Below are 19,862 nucleotides of genomic sequence, written 5' to 3'. Positions count from 1 at the left end.
TACCACTCTGCACCAGGTAGGTAGGTAAGTATTCATTATGGTCCTAGACCAGAATGCTATTACATACATAGAATTAAAAGGGTTACAGAGGTTGTAAATATAAATATCATGTCTTCAGTCAGTCTCCATATGATCATTCATTATAACTAAAATACAAATTAAAATAATACTAAAACAGAAGAAAAGGCTGAGTCAGCCTTGAGCTGGCTACCTGAAACCAACTTCTGTCGGGATCGAACTCAGGTTGTGAGCAGAGCTTGGACTGCAGTACTGCAGATTACCACTCTGCACCATGGGGCTCCAGTCTTTACAGTATACTAATTACACCCTACACAGCAAAGGACTGAAACTAGAAGATGTAAAGCAATTATGTACATTTATCAGGGGTAAATCATAGGTCAAGTGCCTAACTGGCATATTAACAGTTGCATAATTGACGTGAGGTGTTATATCAAAGTACCCAGTGACTGAGAGTCAGTGCAACGTGACTCAGAAAAACAATGCAAAGAAAAGAACCATCAGATTCGAAGGCGCAGCAAATCTCCGTGAAAAAATTCCCCAGAGAGTCATTTTGCTTTCTGTGCTAAATAACCTATATAAATAAAACCACCACATCTTTGTTTCTCTGCTCTTCTGCAGCAGGTTGGCTGGTTCCTTGGTAACTCACCAGAGGACCCCGATCTGTCTTATTGTCATAGATGTTCTAATGCTTCACTGGCACCCCAGAGATGCCATACTTACGGTTGTCATAGGGTTGCCAGGTCCCTCTTTGCCACCAGCGGGAGGGGTTTGGGGCGGAGCCAAAGGAGGACGGGGTTTATGGAGGGCAGGGACTTTAATGCCATAGAGTCCAATTGCCAAAGCGGCCATTTTCTCCAGGTGAACTGATCTTTATTGGCTGGAAATAAGTTGTAATAGCAGGAGATCTCCAGCCACCACCTGGAGGTTTAGAACACTATAAAAAACAAGAACCTATGCTGGTAGAGTAGAAACTAGAGAAAACAGTCATCACGATGGCTCAAACTAATAATAACAGTAACACACTTACATCACTATATACATATTTTTGCTATAAATTTAAGCACTCCTGAAAGTTGATAACTTCTCAACTCATAGGTGCCTATAATACATGCACAAATTCAAATAAGTCCATGAAATCAAACTGAATAAAACACGAACTTTTAGTACTAGTGAGTTCATGTAATGACCAGGTTAGTGCCTCAATGTGAAATCAATGTGTGCCCCTTTTGCCTTTTTGTTCTAAACCGGAAGTGACACACATGCGTCGGAGCGCGCACTCACGCGCGCTCGCAAAAGCCTCCAGCTGGAGAAGAGGGACCTGGCAACCCTACTCAGGGACCATCCCCAAATTTCCAGAATTTCCCAAGTAGGGTTGCCAATCTGAACAGTGAAAGGCTGCTGTACCCTTTTGAAAATGGATCCCTCTTCAGGGAAAGTCCCCAGTTAAAAATTAACTCTGGGGCAGTTGCTTGAGCTTCTCAGGCTGCCATTTTAAAATTCTTCTGTACAACTTATACAAACCTGTGGACTCGGAACTATGTTAAGTGGACAGTCTAAATACTGATCAGATTCCTCAGTAAATATGCATACCTTCTCTCCAAGTCCAGAGAGTAAATCTTTCGCAATCCACTCAGGTATTTAGCTGCTCCCTTCAACTGAGGGTTTGCATACTGACAGGCAGACCTCCCTAAGCATCTGAAGACCATTGGAGGGGGGGGGGACATACAACTTCCGACAAGTATGGGGAACCCTGGAACTTGTCCAGAAGACCATCCTTGGCATAGATGGTGAGATCCCCCAGGACTTAATCACCATATCCAAGATGACTGCCAGCAACTTAGGTAGGGAGTCTGCCAGTAAACAGCTGATCCTGCTGGCTAATGTAGAATTCCTAATAAATCCTGGCCACCCACCACCAGGTTTTGTTTTTGTTTTGTCTTCAAGTCCCAGCCATTTTATGGTGACCCCTTAGGGTTTTCAAGGCAGGAGACATTCAGGGGTGGTTTGCCATTGCCTCCCTCTGTGTAGGGACTAGGGTTGCCAGGTCCCTCTTTGCAACCCGCGGGAGATTTTTCAGGTGAGGAGGGAGGGGTTTGGGTAGGAGAGGGACTTCAATGCCATAGAGTCCAATTGCCAAAGTGACCATTTTCTCCAGGTGATCTGGTCTCTATTGGCTGGAGATCAGTTGTAATAGCAGGAGATCTCCAGCTAGTACCTGGAGATTGGCAACCCTAGGGGTAGTTGAACTGTGCTGCGGCTCAGGAGACAGCTGGCCAGCAGCTCAGGAGATGGTTCAGCTGCACTGTACCTCAAAGGGTCACGTGCGCATGCCGGCGCCCCACTTCTGGTTTACACCCGGAAGTGCTGCATCGCAAGCGGCCCTTTACCACTCATAAGGCTCCTCATGTAGCGGCACTTCCAGTTGTAAACCGGAAGTGATGTGCACGCGTGCCAGCGCGCTTGTGACCCTTTGAGCTCTGCCCCAAAAGCCTCCCGCCAGAAGAGAGGGGGGACCTGGCAACCCTACTCAACCCCCGTGGAACTGCTGTATGCAGCTACCCTGGAGGCGGCGACCCGGGAGGCGTTCCCGGGGCATAACAGCGTCCCAGGAGGCGTTCCCAGGGCGTAACGGCATCCCGGGAGGTGTTCTCAGGGCGTTACGGCGCTGGCCAGGAAGTGGACTGGAAGTGAACTCCCCAAAGCAAGAAGATGCCAGACAGAGCTGAAGTAATGGAACAGTGAATATTTTAAATGAGAGACCGGGGGGGGGGGGGATCAAGAGTTAAAGAATTGATCCATTTAAGAAACTACTTTCAGATTAAATGCAAAACAGAAAAAGGGAACCCCCAAATCAAACAAATCAGAAATGGAATAATGAGATGCAGTTGTACTTTTGCATGCAAAAATTTAAAAGTCAGCAGAATGCAAGGCAAGAAATTTAAGGGGGCCAACAATAACTCAGACAAGACAAGCTAGATAATGAGAACTAAAGTCTGGAAATCTTAAGCCTTTTATGCATGGGTTGTTTCCATTGGATATGCTGCTCTCTTGATGCACAGTATTTGCAGAGGAATTCTCAGATCACTCTGCACAAGGGTCTGAAACTGACCAGCACTTGCTGTGAAACTGACCAAATAAGCAGCCTCATAGGTAGTTTGTGATTATTTCAGCATTCTCACTAGTCAATTAAAAAAAAAAACTGTTCTATGAAGCTGATGTCTGAAACTGAGCAATACTTGCTGTGAAACTGAGAGAGCCAGCGTGGTGTAGTGGTTAAGAGTGGAGGTTTGGAGCGGTGGACTCTAATCTGGAGAACCGGTTTTGATTCCCCACTCCTCCACACGAGTGGTGGAGGCTAATATGTGGACCAGGTAGGTTTTCCCACTCCTACCAATAAAGCCAGCTGGGTGACCTTGTGCTAGTCACAGTTATCTTAGAGCTCTCTCAGCCTCACCTACCTCACAGGGTGTCTGTTGCACGGAGGGGAAAGGAAGATGATTGTAAGCCAGTTTGATTCTTCCTTAAGTGATAAAGAAAGTTGGCATATAAAAACCAACTCTTCTTCTTCTTCAAATAAGCAGCCATATAGGTCTTGGGATTATTTCAGCATTCTCGCTAGTTGCAAACAAAAAACCGTGTTGGATCAGGCTGAGGTCTGAAACTGACCAACACTCACTGTGAAACTGACCAATAAGCAGCCTCATAGTATTCCAGCTTTGAGGAGAGGGGTTGGATAATGGGGAAAGACAAGTGGGAGGGAGAAGTGAGAATGGGCATGGGGAGAAAACCCCAAATTGACAAGTATGCACAGGACCTGCTTTGGGATCAAGGCAGACATTAAACTCAGGCCTTTTATGCATGGGTAGTTTCAGCTGGATATGCTGCTCTCTTGATGCACAGTATTTGAACTTGAATTCTCAAATCACTGTGCACAGCCCCCCCCCCAAGAAATTCCTGAAGTACTTGGTGTTAAATTTATGCATCACCAGGGAAAATGCAGAACTTCAGAACTAATGGCGTAGGCATTATTCCCTGCCCCCTTCAAATACTGCTTTGTGATTGGCTGTAGTCTGTTTTTAAAAAGTACATCACCAGGTCCCACCAGCCATGTGGTGGGATTCTTTCATTTTAACTGGACAGAATAGCCGCAATTCACCGCAAACTCTCTCCCACCCCGACTTTTCCATCAGTTTTCCCTCTGTTATTTATTTATTTATTTATTATCTTAGATTTATATATCTTGCCCTCCCTACCCAAAGCCAGGCTCAGGGAGGGTTACAACATTTAAAACCAGCCCACAGGCATAATAATTTCATTCCTTTAAAACAATAAAACTATCCTAAACCATGCTAAAACAAAAGATGGTGCAATAAAAGTAATTTCCGCTGAGAGGTTTTGCAGCCAGAAATTCCCCCATAGATCTTAATTTTCCCTGCCACTTTCTGTTGTTTGAATCCCCCCCAGCTGCCCTTTTGACCAAGTGCTTCCCTTCTTGCATGCATCCGTGGTCGTCTCTCTGTGTGTAGGTTCTCTGTGTAACTCCACATCAACTGGGCTGGGTAAGCTGTTTTCTCACACTTCTCCATCTGGCTGAGGTCTGAAACTGACACACCCACTGTGAAACTGACCAAATAAGCAGCCTCATGGCTCTTTGTGATTATTTCACTGTTCTCACTAGTCACAAACAAACAAAAAACCTGTTTGATCATGCTGAGGTCCGAAACTGATACACTCACTGTGAAACTGACCAAATAAGCAGCTGCACAGTATTCCAGCTTCGAGGGGAGGGATTGGATGGGAAGGAGAGGCAAGTGGGAGAAGCGAGAATGAGTATGGGGAGAAAACCCAGAATTGACACCTATGCACAGGGTAAGTGTTTGATTTGGGATCGAGGCAGACATTAAACTCAGGGTAAAACAGCATCCACAAAACATGAGGAAAACTCGAGGGGAGGCGACTTCTAAAGGTTGGAAAATACATGCATAATGAAAACAAAGCCCTGAAGAACTCAGAGCTTGATGGCGCTGTAAACAACCTGTGCATAAAAGCCATGGTGACCAAGGCTATTTCTGTCCATAACCCAGGGCTCAATCCAGATTGAAATGGGTCTAGATAATCCGTCTCCTCCAAGAATGCCTGAAGCTGCATAGCCATCAATCACCTGCTTAAGCACCTTGCTCCCCAGAAATGAATGCTGACCACTGGGCAATAATTACTTAGGTCAGTGGGGTCCAGAGATGCTTTCTTCTTCAGAAAGGGTTCCATAACCACCTCTTTTAAGGCCATTGTAACTATGTCCTCCCACAAAGGGGCATTTATTACTTCCCAGACTCACTTGACCATAAGTCAGCTGCAACTTGAGAGCACATTACACACACACACACACATGTTCTTTGCATGTATATAAGTGGTGGAAAAGTTTCATTACATGGTGTGAATCCCTGATGTCTGTCTTGTTCCTTCTAAGACTGTCAGCTTTTTCAACAGCATCTTTATGTGTTTCATGTATAAATACTAGCAGATGATAATATCTATTTCCATGGTATGAATAAATTCATCAGCTATCTTCTTGATATCACTGAGCCGTCAAAGACGTGAGAATATGCCTCCTGGACATTGCTCAACTAGCAACCTTCCTCCTTTAAAAAGAATTATTCAAAATTGTTAATATCTTACAGAAAGCAGAGAGTTCCATATAACATAGGAGCCACTGTGGTGTAGTGGTTAAGTGTGGGACTCTAATCTCAAGAACCAGGTTTGATTCCCCACTCCTGCACATGAAGCCTGCTAGCTGACCTTGGGCCAGTCACAGTTCTCTCAGAACTCTCACACGGAGCCAGGTAATAGCAAATCACCTCCGAATGACTCTTGCCTTTATGGGGTAGCCATAAATTAGCTGTGACTTGATGGCACTTTCCACTACCATATATAACACATGAGCAAACAAGTAAAGGAAATTACTGTCATTCAAATAAGACATAGGATTGCATACCCTCCTTATGCTTATTGTTCCAAAACATTACAAAGAAAGTCCATTATTCAAGAGATGTATCCACAAATAAACGGTTATTAAATAATGACTCTCTGTAATATGTTAATATAGTCAAATATGCTACATTCCTAGCTGTATAACCATCCTGAAGTTGTAAGTATGTCTGTACATTTCCAATAATAAGTAATATGTAAACATGCAGATATTAACATGTTTAACACAATTTCTAGATAGATTTTTTGAATCTATCTTTGAAGTAACACAATAAAAATACTTTGGGGTTCTGAGGAATCTTATTTCCAATGTGTGTGTAAAGTGCCAGTCACAGCTGACTTATGGCGACCCCAGCAAGGGGCTTTCAAGGCATATGAAAAGCAGAGGTGAACACAAGAACATATGAAGCTGCCTTATACTGAGTCAGATCCTTGGTCCATCCAAGTCAGCAGCTCCCCAGGATCTCAGGCAGAGGTCTTTCCCATCACCTACTTGCCTAGTGGCTTTAACTGGAGAAGCCAGGGACTGAACCTGGGACCTTCTGCATGCCAAGCAGATGCTCTACCACCAAGCCGAACGAAATGTTTAATACGGTCCCAGACCAACAATAAAAAACTTTTACATAATAGAAGCAGTAGCTATATACATCAATGCATCAATAAATATATAATCAAACATTCGTAGGGGAACTATTAAAAAACATAAGCGTAACTAGAACACAGTTAAAACTCATTCGTTGGGTTCGACCCAAGCTCGTCTAGCCTTCATGATTCGCCATCCAAATTTGGCCATTTTAAAAATTAGCTCAGAGTCTTTAACTGAGAGCAAGTTAGAAAGGTGAGTCGCTCTAGTGCTCCCTGAGTGGTCAGCTATTACAAGGGAAATGTCTTCTCTTATTTTATTATAAATTTTGCAGTCATAAATGGCATGTTCAAGGGTCTCTATGCTCCCATCAGAACAAGGGCATAGACGTTCACCATAGGGGATCTTCTTGTATCTACCTTCCATTATAGCTGAAGGGAGAGCATTGCAGTGTAACAAGGTGAAGGCCCTCCTATAATCAAGATTTTCCAGATGAACAAGATATGGCATCGGGGTCACATTAGTAAGGGTATTTCAATTGTAACAGACATTTTTAAGTCTATTCAGATCATGCTGTCTTTCTACGTCTCGTATTCTTTGCCTTATCAAGACCCCTACCACCAAGCCACAGCCTTTGCCTTCCTCTGCAGAGTCTTCCTTGGTGGCCTCGCTGCCAAGTACCGACCCTGCTTAGCTTCTGAGATCTCCTCTCATATCCAATACCATTTCAATATTAAAAGTCCTGAATATCTGTATCTCTATACATGTGAAATTGATATTGCTTGAGGAGCATGGCAACGTCAAAAACGTTCATCTGATACATACAAACAAATTTATGTAGACTAAGTACAACCCTTTGATCAAAGTTTCAGGGGATACATTATGAGAAAATATCCCCCAGCTCCACATGCACATTTAAGCAGAGACATGCAAATTGACCATATTTCTGTTCAGTTCTTTTCCTTTCTGTTGACAGAGAGACCTGCAGGCTATTTTTCTCTTACCTCTCTTGCCAGTGTGGATGGAAGCCTCGTTGGAATTTGCAGTGGTTTCCCAAGTTTGCTCAGGCAGCTCTGGATGAATTTGTTCCTAATTGAAGCAGCACAAATATTTGAGAAACAGAAGGTAGCAGTGAGAAAGGGAGGCAGTCCGTGTGCAGAGAAAACACCCCTTTTGGGGTGGTGTTATCCGAGAGAACTTTGTCAGGACGTGGAAAGGAGCCCTTTGATCAATGTCCAGATCTGATGTTACGACCCAGATTTGTACTACCCCCAAATTGAAAGAAACCCGAACGAATCCCTTGAGTTGCAATGGAAAGAATGAACAGTAGACCACCTCGAGCTTCATTCTTAAGTATAGTAGCTGTTACATTAAAAGCAACAAACAGTTGTGCTGTGGCACCCAAAAAACCAATAATGCTAAACAACTTGTCTGGCAAGAAAGGATGATCCTCAAACCAGTTCTGCAGCCTGTACAATTCCTACGAAGTGGAGGTAGCCTTGCCAAATGGGGTGCTGGCTTCAGTCCTGCGCCTTTAAGACCAACTTTATACTCCAAGAATTACTAGGTGATAATGCCCATGTTTCTGCCGAATCCTTGCACATCACATTAAAGTTCCGGTACCCGCGCAAAATGGGCGCCTGTATGTAAATGAGCCTTTAGGCACAACTTGATTATAACTTTCAGTGTTTCTTCAAAGCGGCTGTTAAATAATAAACTACGGAGAGAGTAACAGACTTACTTTTACCAGATGGCAGACAGATTAAATGATAGTTGTGAGGATACAGGAAAGTGTTAAATCAATGGAGTAATAAGAGAAGATCTTAAAGAAGAATATAAATCACAACTGAATAAAACAAAATGGGTGTTTCTGTCTTTGCCTTTTCGCGCAGGCAGGCTCTCTGTTTGATTAGACTATCTAAGAATCTGCCACATAATTTGTTGAGGGGTAAAGACACTAAAGACACAGAAAACCCTCAGGGGATATGTTTTCCTGACTGCTTGAAAATCCAAGGTGGAGGAAGATTGAGTGACCACCTTATTGATAAACAGCTGACCTTTGACCTCTAGTGCAGGAATCCCAACCATTCTGAAAGAAGGACCACAGTTGTGAGGACAACCGAAACCTCCACCCGGTGCCAAAAAACCGTGCACCCACATAGTTTTTTTTTCCTGGCTGAGATACGCCACCTAAAAGCCAGAAAAAAGGGGGCATTCCCAAAACGGGACTGCTCAGGAGGCTGCCTAACAGCGCCCCCGCCCCCTGGCCGGTGCCATGATGCCCAGGGAAAGCCTCCCGAGATGCGCGGCGGCCTTTGCTGGCGTCCGGACGCCAGTGGCAGGCTCCAGTGGCATCCGGGCCTGGTACTGCTGCAGCAGCGGCCAGCAACCAGCAGCCGGTCCTGCACGCCAGCGCTGGGGCCACAAACGCCAATGTGCACCACCCGGATGCCGGCGCTGTGGGCCCTTGCACCGGCACCGGCCTTTGACGGTCTCCAAAGGATCTTTGGTCCCAGCCACCGGAGCATGTCAGGAATGAGCTGCAAGTGACTAGCTCTACTGGCCCAAGGTGGCTTTTAGAACTTTTCAAGCTCAGTCAATAGCTTCCTCCCCATGCCACAACAGCAAGGAAGAGTGCTAACCCAATGGGAAAGCAAGAGTTGTTGATCTTGTCCTGTGCCTTTCACAGCAGATTCATTTGTAGGGTTTGGCAAGTGAAGGATTTTACACCATGCCAACATACTTTCTCAGTGATTACCATCAGCAAGTCACATGACTCTTAAAGTCAGAGCAGTGGGGTTGGATTGAGAAGATGGCAAGCTTACTGGTGAATTCCTTTTCTGTTATTCATATTTTATTAGATCATTAGAAGAAACCATGCAATTATGAAATATGTATCTTACCATAATGCATGGCCACAACAGTTTAAATCACAAACAATACTTTGAATTTTCATGGCAAACTAAATACATAGACTATATTTGTAAATGACCAGTGTTTTACCGATGTATAAACACAAGCATTCCAGTTCAGAACAAGAACATAAGAGGTGCTTTGCAGAATCAGTCCAGTGGTCCATCTAGTCCAGCATCCTGTTTCACACAGTGGCCAACCAGATAACCTGGAGGAACAACCAATAAGGTACAGCGACCAAGGCTTTCCCTGATGTTGCCTCCTAGCATCCAGAACTGGAGCCAGTACCCCATGTAAGGTCTAGCCAGCACAGAGTAGAGTGGAACTTAAAAAAAAAAAAACTTGGCTCCTATGCTTCTACTGCAACCTTAAGTCCTATTAACACTTTTTGCAGTCGCATCCTACTGCCAAATCATATTCAGCTTGTGATAGATGGGAATCACGAGATCTTTTTCATATGTAGCACCCAAGTGTTAGTAATCCCTCCCAGTTTTGTGCCATCTGCAAATGAGATAAGTAATCCCTCTATGCCTTCATTAAAGTCAATGATATATTTTTAAAATAAGGAGTACCAGGACTGAGCCCTGAAGCACCTTACTCAAGACTTTCCTTCCAGATTGAGGGTGCCATTAATAATCTCTTTGAGCATGGTTCTCCAGCCAGCTGCGCATTCACCGGAATATCATCTAGCCCCATTACCCAGTTTGTTAACCAAAATATTATGGGGGATTTGTCTTGATGAACTTGATGATCTCTTTCCTTGAAAACCCTGTGAGGGGTTGCCATAAATTGGTTTCAACTTTAAAGCATTTACTACTACTACTACTACTACTACTACTACTACTACTAACACTAACACTAACACTAACACTACTATCTGACTAGTATCAGAGGAGCATGCCTATTATATTAGGTGCTGTGGAACGCAGGCAGGACAATTCTGCTGCAGTCATCTTGTTTGTGGGCTTCCTAGAGGCACCTGGTTGACCACTGTGTGAACAGACTTGAATGACCTTGGACTGATCCAGCAGGGCCTTTCTTATGTTCTTATGACTCTGCTTATCTTAAGGCTAGTCTGGGCTGTTCAGGGAGCAAGAGCATTGCCCAACAATAGACTAGTAATCTGGCCAAAAAGAGTGCACTGTTTAGTTTGGCAATATTAATTTGGCAAGACACATCCAAGCTGGCTTCTCCTAACCCCAGCAGTTTCAAAATGCATAAAGATCAAAAGCTTTATTGTCTACTCTAAGTCAGACCAGTCTGTTGTTTCTAAATCCTTTTGCCTTTTCTAAAAATCAGGACAACATCTGCCTATATCTCTATTCTCTAGTCTGTTCTCCAAGATTCTTTAGTTCTCCAGGATTTCTCAGAGATTGCAGAGGGAGGTACCTGAGAGCACCACAGAAACTTTTCTTTAATACCAGAAGATGAAATTCATTTGGCCCAGAAGACTTGAACTTTCTAAAGGTAACTGACCTCATCAGTTTTGAGCAACAATCCTGTCCCTTCACTATTCTGGCTATTTTTGCTAAGTTACACCCTGTTCATGTTTTGGGAGAACATGCTTAGGGTTAGTCATGAGGCAGTTTCATGTATGTCTTCCATTTGAAAAAGAAGAAGAATAGTTGGTTTTTATACCGTGTGTTCAATCCTGGCTGAATCCTGGCTGAAACAGGGAATAAAGGAGGCTAAAGCGACCGTGCGTTTTCGCCCTATGATTTCCCATACAACCCTTTATCTTGCAAAGCTTATCTATGTATTATGCTAGAAGTTGTAATGAAATACTATATTTACCAGAAAAGAAGACTAGTTCTCCCCACCCCCACCCCCCCAGGGTGAGCTGTCAAGAACAAAAGGGGGAGGTGGTTGTATAGTTGTTATATTTCAAGTTTATGGTAATTTAGGTCACGTAGAAAAATGTACTGTTTTGGGTATTTTCTTGAAGCTATTTCATAACTGCATGATAAGTTGGATTGCTACCGTCCAGGTGGCGCCTGCGGTATAATTTTTTTTAAAAGTTCACCTTCACCCATTTGAATTTCTACCAGGTTTAGGCACAATTCCATGTATACCCTAAGAAGGCCCCGTAAATGACTGTGGAAGGACAGAAGCATGTTGCTCCCAAATCTTTCAAACATGGTTTCTTCGAGGATGAGCTGGAGAAGCTTTTCTCCCACATCATCCTTCCAATACATCTCACACACCTGGGTGCGATTTTCTAACACCATGGCTGCAGGAAGTATGTTTTCAAAATAACAGGGGAACCATTAGGGTATTGTCAACATGATCATTAGCACCCTCAGCAGATGCCTCCAAGCATCATCGTGCTCAGTTGCAATATGAAACCTTGCATCTGAGGTCTGTATTACAACATGAAATTGTAAGTGTCTGCTTTGTTTCTATTCTGTTGCATAGAGACATTGGCCTATGGCCTATGTAAATGGCAGAATGCCATCACAAACATATGATGTGCAGATGGACAACAATGGAACGGGTGGTGTTAGTCCCTAATAGTATTACAAGTAGTTTTGGAGACAGGGTACCATCAGCATTTGTTGTAGGGTTTGGTTCCTGGGTTTCTTTGTTGCTGATAAGCTTTGTCAGGTTGGGGATCTCTCTGACACTTGTTGGATGGAGAATCATCTTCCAATACATGATGTCGATTCTCAGTGGGAAGGTTTTGAGTGGGAGCTGTAGGAGAAAAGAAAGGGAATTCTGTTCTTTTTGCTACTAGGACTATCTTGTAGTGGTGACTTTTGGGTGCCGCTCTGCCCTTGCCAACCTGTTCCATTAACTTTACTGGGTGAGTATTGCAGCTTTTAGAACACCTATGTAAATCCTCCAGGGGTCAATCTTCAAGTGTGCACAGGTTTTGATGCTGTTGTGCTGCCACCGGCTGGAAGTTTTTGCAGTGGATCCTGAGGAGGGTGGATGAGGAGGGGAGGGACTTCAATGCCATAGAGTCCAATTGCCAAAGCGGCCATTTTCTCCAGGTGAACTGATCTCTATCGGCTGGAGAGATCAGCAAGAGATCTCCAGCTACTACCTGGAGGTTGGGAACCCTATGGCTACCGCCTCTGGAACTTGAATGTTTAAGTTCTTCTTGAAGCACATCTTGTGACTCCTTGAAGCACATCTTGCGACTCATGTTTTTAATTCTTGTTTCTCAGAAGTGGCCCAAATTCTTCAGCCTCCTTCAGCTGCCAAAAATCTGTTTTCTGACTGGGTTTTGAGAATGTCAAGTTTCAGCTTCAAGGGAAACCTCTGGCAACATTTCGGGGTAATGAAGATATTGAATTTGTACTGGAGAAATGTTTGCACAATTTGAACTTGGTACTAAGCCCAAAGGTAACATGTTATAAAAGGGCATCAATTTGTGGAAAAACTGGACCTATGTATCAGGGGAAACCAAAGATTTACTAATCAGAGATTAAGCCATTGATGGCAATGTTTACTCTTCTATTGTTCTAGTAAGGCAAGGAAGTCCACACCACAGAAATTTAAGGCTGGAACTAGATCTTAGGAAGGAAGCACAGGGGTCCCAATCAATGTTTGCCTTGTATCCCTAGTGTGAGAATGGGGGTGGGGGAAAACTTGTAGTATAGAATCAGCACATGGGAGTGAGGATGAAGAAGAAGAGTTGGTTTTATATGCCACTTTTCTCTACTGTAAGGAGTCTCAAAGTGGCATACAATCCCCTTCCCTTCCTCTCTCCACAACAAACACCTTGTGAGGTAGGTGGGCTGAGAGAGTTCAGAGAGAACCGTGACTAGCCCAAGGTCCCCCAGCTGGCTTCATGTGGAAGAGTGGGGAATCAAACCCGGTTCTCCAGATTAGAGTCCACCGCTCTTAACCACTACACCTGGCACCACTATGCTGGAAGTTTTACCCTAAAATGCCTTTCCCTAACTGAGTTCCAAAGTAAGTCTGATGGGGGGGAGGGGTACAGAAAGCTTGACGGCATTCGTATATTAGAAAGCACATGGAGGATTAAACAACCTCTCTTCTGCTTATTCGCTTCTACAAATCCTTCCTCTCCATGCCATTTCCATATTACTTTCACAGATTTTCTAACACATTTGCTAAAGACATCGGTAGCTCTACCCCTAATAGCTGTTTCCATTTCCTTCAAATGAGGCTACAATCAATCAGAAGTATTCTGCAGTCTTGCTCCACAACCCACCTGCCCTGTCCATGGAGAACTTTGAATGCCTCACAGCTCATTTACCAGAGACGCTTGTGGAAAGGGATACTGACTCACAACTGCTCCAGGCAACGAAGAGCATGGGAGGGTTTTCTTGACTCGCGCCCTCACGAAAATATTCGATCCCAGACACACTTCAACAAAATTGTTCTTGCAACGTAACTCTCAAAACAAGTAGGACAACAGGTGCGACCCAGACACAGGTATATTGTACCACTGAACGCCAATGTGAACATTACATTTTGAACACACGTGCCTTTTTAAAAACTTAACGCTCGGGTTTATTTCCTGTATGCGTCGTCTTAAGTCTTTACCGGTAGTTAACTTCTGTATTGTTTCTTTGTTTCTAAAACCTAATCAATCCCATTGTATTTACCCTATATATGTACTGATAGTCCCCCATGTCTGTATTCTAGCCTTAAGTCTCTGTGACCTGCTGAACTCGCTGTCTTTCTGAAATAAACTTTTAACTCGCTGCAACGTCTGGAGTGAAGTTCCTTTGCAAGAAACGCAACGTGTTGCTGAGGCCTGACAGTAGGCTAGAATCCATCTTTTTTTTCCTTTTCGTTTGTGCCTGAAAAAGATGTCTACTCGATCCAACAACCTGTTCCGAGCGGAAGAGGGACCCTGCCCAGGGGACTGGCAGAGAACGGCCCCTCTCGATGGGGGAAACCGGGAAGAAGCAACCCCGGGACGGCGCCCGTCGGAGTTCGCCGAGGAGCTGCCGTGGACCTCTCTGCCAACACACGCCAAGCTACGGGGTATGGCCGGGACCGACAGCGCCTTCAGGAGGGTCGTCCGATGGCCAGCGACGGACCCTAACCTCGACTGCTCTTACCGGGGACCGTTAACCGACTTCTACAGGGAGGAAAGAGAGCGGAGCCGGGAATGGATGACTATCGACAGATGGGACTGCCCCTCGACCCTCCACGCTGACTTTACTGACAAAAGAAGAAGAAGAGGGGTTGGTTTTTATATGCTGACTTTCTCTACCACTTGAGGAAGAATCAAACCAGCTTACAATCACCTTCCCCTCCTCACAATAGACACCCTGTGAGGTAGGTGGGGCTGAGAGAGCTCTGTGACTAGCCCAAGTCACCCAGCTGGCTTCATGTGTAGGAGTGGGGAAACCAACCCAGTTCACCAGATTAGAGTCTGCCGCTCATGTGGAGGAGCGGAGAATCTAACCCAGTTCTCCAGATTAGACTCCACCACTCCTAACCACCGCCCTTAACCATCAAACCACTACACCTCCGCTCTTAACCACTACACCATGCTGACCAATACCTGTTTAGAAACCTCTGGGTCTAAGGGTCAAAGCACATAATATGTGTGACATATTATGACACAGCCATTTCCACTGGTGAAAATGGCATGGCAGGGAATCCTGAAGCCCTTCCTCCCCCTAGCAGCACTCCTGAGCAGAATGAAACTACAGAACACTTTGAAGGTGAGATCTCCTGATCCTACGTGTGACTACAAGTTTGTATCAAGTGCTTTGACCCTGGTTGCAGTTCCCTGTCAGGTGTTGACTGACGTTTGCTGCCACATCCCATGTATGATTCATGTCAAACCTAGAAACCTCCCTCAGGGTAAAATGCTGAGGTGGCTTGGTGAGCTTTAAAAAATGCCAGACATTTGTCTTTCTGCTCCAAACGAAAATCGGCAGGGAACTACGCTTTTGCTAAATCACACCTTTATGAGATCAGATGTCTGTGAGAAAGAGGGTACCAATGAAGGTATTTTATACATGGCTGTTTCCCTCGACATCACCCCTCCGACGACTTCGGGACTTTGTGCTGATTATGCCTGCCGTTTCCAACAGTCAGAGGTCACCTTGCTCTCCCCCTACCTTTCCCCGCATTTTGTCTGCATTTTCAAATCTGTGATACTGTAAAACAGGTCTCTGAAAACGCGGGCAAAATGTGGGGAAAGGCAGGGCGAGGGCGAGGTGACCTCTGACAGTTGGAAATGGCATGCATAATCAACACAAAAGACTCAAAGTTGTCGGAGGGGTGATGGTGAGTGAAACAGCCATGCATAAAAGACCAAAGTGAGCATGCGATGTCCGTACTGATCTAACAATCCCTTTAATTTGTCCCACTGGTGTTTTACCCGACTCCTCCCCCTTTAAAATTCTCTCTTCCCAAGGACTCCTCCCATCCCATTGTGTTCTTGTAAACCCAATAAAAACACCATGTCAAACAGAAAAGAAGGGGAAAGAGAGAGAGAAAAGGAGTTCTCCAGTGGTGGCTGGTAGATGACAGGGTGGGGCTAGAGAGCCAACACAAAGAAGAGCCAACTAATTCTCCTCCCACCCAGCCTCACCCCATACAATGATGCTAAAATCATTTAAGCAGTTAAAATAAACTATGGCCTCCCAGGCAAGGGGGGGATCAGCAACAATTGCCCCATCTTTGTGCCTGCCAAGTTTCAAGTTTATTAATACGGTACCAATCCCGTGCCAACACATCAAAATTTCCAGACACAATAGTTTTGCGCAGGCAGAATCTCAGACTGCCCGTACATACAAAGGTGTAAGGTCAATAAAAGCAACCCCTGGTTAAAATTATCACATTAAAATTGATAAAATTGTGAAATATTCTAACAATCATTCTCTAATAAAGCTCTGCGTATTTTAATAGCAACAGCGCAGAACTTGGCAGTTTGGAGTGTACCATCTTTGCACCTGTGGAAATTCTAGGCAAGATCCAAGACCAGTGACCACACCTGTAGCCTGGAGTGCTACTGTCCGCACTACCACTTCAGGAATGTATCACCTCATTCTGCTTCACGTGAAGGCCAGAGCAGAGGTGAAGATAATGAGATGTCAGAATGGAGTATTTTATCATGGTAGCTCCGAAGCCCTGGGATGTTCACTTTTGCTTGCTTGCTTGCAGGTCATCATTTTACCTCTAAAACCCGTGAACCCTTTCCCATCAAAGATGTCCAAATCCAGTTCCTAAAAAGAAAATGGATCTTACGACATGTATACATTTAGGCAGGGCTTTGAAGGCCGCTGATTTATGGTCGTCGGTAATGATGGTTTTTCTGGCTGGACAATGGGAAGTCTTTGGTAAAATTAACTATTCAGCATTCTGTTCCTTTGTCTGCAAAGTGATAATTCCACTGAATGTGGATATAGTGAAATTAAATTTGCCATACATGTTCAGGGTACAATCTAGCAGGACCTGACGCCTTTGGTGGCCACCACCATTCAGTAGCACAGTGGGGGGGAGGATAAACATTGCAAAGGCAAAAGTTACATCATCCCATCAGCATGATCTAGGATTCCACCGAGAGTGTTGCACCAACAAAGGGATGACATATTTCCAGGGTGTATCTGGAAGTGACGTCACAATGCCTATACCCCCCTTTGCATCTCCCTGCCCCTAAACCTCTTGCCAGTTACCAACACTCAGCTGGCAATCCTAGCACAATCGTAACATTTCGAAGTGGAATATCAGCTGTGTCTTCCCGCACCACAGCTTCAAAACGAGGGAAATGGAAAACCCAAGTGCAATAAAACACCTCCCTTAATGTAATAAGTGATGAATGGGCATCCTAGGGTTGCCAGGTCCCTCTTCGCCACCGGCAGGAGATTTTTGGGGCGGAGCCTGAGGAGGGTGGGGTTTGGGGAGGGGAGGGACTTCAATGCCATAGAGTTCAATTGCCAAAGCGGCCATTTTTCTCCAGGTGATCTGATCTCTATCGGCTGGAGATCGGTTGAATTAGCAGGAGATCTCCTGCTACTACCTGGCAGTTGGAGAAAAGAGGCACTTGGTACTAATGGAATTTGGGAGAAAATAAGTACCAACACAACGTAAATGCAACCTAAGTTTAGTACAGTGAAAAAGTGCACAGTGAACAAACAACAAACATTACAAGCAGGAAAAATACATGGCTCTCAAAGAGTCTCACGGAATCTTCAACAATCTTCACTGAAGTTCTTACTAAAGTCCAAAAGGCTTCAACAAGCAAAGTCCATCAGAAGGACGGTGATTTCAATGGACTAAGAGTCACATTCCAGGAGCTGCAAGGTTGAGGCCGGGAGCCTTGTCTCCCGATATTAGAACGGTGTGCTGATGAAGCCGCTTGCGCGGCGGTGAAAACGTTAAAGTTAATCCGGACTGCGTTTCACACTATCCGTTTTTTTCCACCGTCCATGTATTTTTCCTGCTTGTAATGTTTGTTGTTTGTTCACTGTGCACTTTTTCACTGTACTAAACTTAGGTTGCATTTACGTTGTGTTGGTACTTATTTTCTCCCAACTACCTGGCAGTTGGCAACCCTAGGGCATCCCCATGTTTGATCTCAAAATGCTTGAATTTTTGCAAGCATCCACATCACACACTTGAAAATGGTTAGGGACATTTGCAAAGAAACTCTCTCTCTCTCTCTCTCTCTCACACACACACACACACGGAAGTGCCACACTTTTACCACTCAAACTCCCAGTTTAAGTGGTAAAAGACCCCTTGTGAAGCATCACTTCCAGGTGTGTTGGCTCAGCCACGCACACACGATCCCTGCTTCAGCTTCAGCTCCACTCCACAAACCTCCCACCAGAGGAGAGGGGGGACCTGGCAACCTAGACTAGATGCATAGGGGTCTTGCCCCAACTTAGACTGACTAATAGGTTTAGAAGGATACAACCCTTAGGATTGTAAATTTCATTGTACTGTAAATTTCAAGAAATCCCTGTTTGCTCTGTGCATTTGTTCAGCCTGGGAGTGGGGGGAAGATTGTGTACAAACCAATGGCCCAAATTAATAATGTGCTGTCAAGTCACAACCAACTTATCTCAATCACTCGTGGGATTTTCAAGGCAAGAGATGAACAGAGGTGGTTAGCTATTGCCACCCTTTGCATAGCAACCATATTGCACAGATGTAATTCCCAGGGATTAAAATAAGCAACGAAAATATTGCCAATAGAGCATTTATTATTTATATATTAACTTGTTGCTTTACAGGTGTCAGGCCTTTTGCCTTTTAGCTGGAGTAAAGGCTCTTGATATGAGTTAGGCCAGGTTCTGGCTACACGTCGAGACCTTGGTTCTCATGCCTGTAAACGTCTGTGTCCAGTTTAGCTCGTCCTGTTTTTCTGCAGCTGTGGTATTGTTTAGTCTGTCTTCCTGGGAACCGCTTATCTCAGGGTTGCCTAGGGATGTTTACCTTTTAGCCTGTAGTGCCTTTAAACGTAACTGGCCTGTGTTTGCCATTACCAGCCTCGCCTGCCTGTGGGCAGTCAGTTCTTTTATCTGTCCATTGCTCCTAATAAAGTATTACTGCTTCAGATCTACCAGTCTGGATGAGTTTGCTTATGGGATGCTAGGGACAGACGCCTGATCCTGACAACAGGGTGTAAGAGGACACATCCCTTCCCAAGGAGCTGACAACACATGCATATATGATACAAAAAAGGAGCTGATAACACATGCATATATGATATAAATATTTCTTTCTTTGAGACAGATATATATTTTAGCCTTGATTTGATTTCTGTGGAATGTGGGAGGTACAAAAAGGCATTGCTTGCAAAGTTTCGGAAAATGGACAACTGAAGATCTGTAGGGAATTATAAGTGGGGCGGGGGACACTGCCGGGGATCACAAGAGAGGTTCCACGCAAAATACAAGAATCTGAATAGGATCATGGTAAGAAGAGTATGGTGAAACGTATATAGTGGATGAAGGTGGCAGCACTTGACATCTTTAGGATTAAATCCAGTAAACCTCACTAGCATCTTGGTTAGTTCTTGCCTAACGTTGTAACCAAGTTGGCATCTAATTCCTCTTTGAGGGGCTTGTCCCTTACCACTCTGCTCAGACAGATTTGAAGAATTCCTCCTGCCCAAGACCTTGGCCTTTTATGCATGGCTGTTTCTCTCGTGGTCATCCCTCCGATGACTTCAGGTCTTTGTCTGGATTACGGATGCCATCTCTGACCATCAGAGGTTGCCTCGCTCTCTCCCTGCATTTCCCCGCGTTTTGCCCGCGTTTTCAAATTTGAGATAAAACAGGTCTCTGAAAATGTGGGCCAAATGCAGAGAAATGGATTTTCCCAGGTTTTCTGGATGCTGACTAAATATGAATCCAGAAAACATGGGCAAAATGCGCAGAAAGGAGCGGGGAGAGTGAGGTGACCTCTGACA

At 44.6% G+C, this 19,862-nt stretch overlaps 1 protein-coding gene across 1 annotated transcript in view; it reads right to left on the bottom strand.

Annotated features, from left to right (window-relative positions):
* Window positions 1–7,688, bottom strand: part of LOC130493849 (flavin-containing monooxygenase 1-like) — a 35,714-nt gene extending 28,026 nt beyond the window's left edge. Inside the window, exon 1 of the mRNA XM_056867440.1 lies at window positions 7,594–7,688. The gene's annotated coding sequence lies outside the window, so the exon portion shown is untranslated. The remainder of the gene's footprint in view (window positions 1–7,593) is intronic.
* Window positions 7,689–19,862: the final 12,174 nt, after the last annotated feature.

This window comes from Euleptes europaea, chromosome 2, assembly GCF_029931775.1.
Source record: "Euleptes europaea isolate rEulEur1 chromosome 2, rEulEur1.hap1, whole genome shotgun sequence".
Classification (NCBI taxonomy): domain Eukaryota; kingdom Metazoa; phylum Chordata; class Lepidosauria; order Squamata; family Sphaerodactylidae; genus Euleptes; species Euleptes europaea.
The sequence above is the reverse complement of the archived record's forward strand: the minus strand, read 5'-3'. Positions and strand labels throughout refer to the sequence as shown.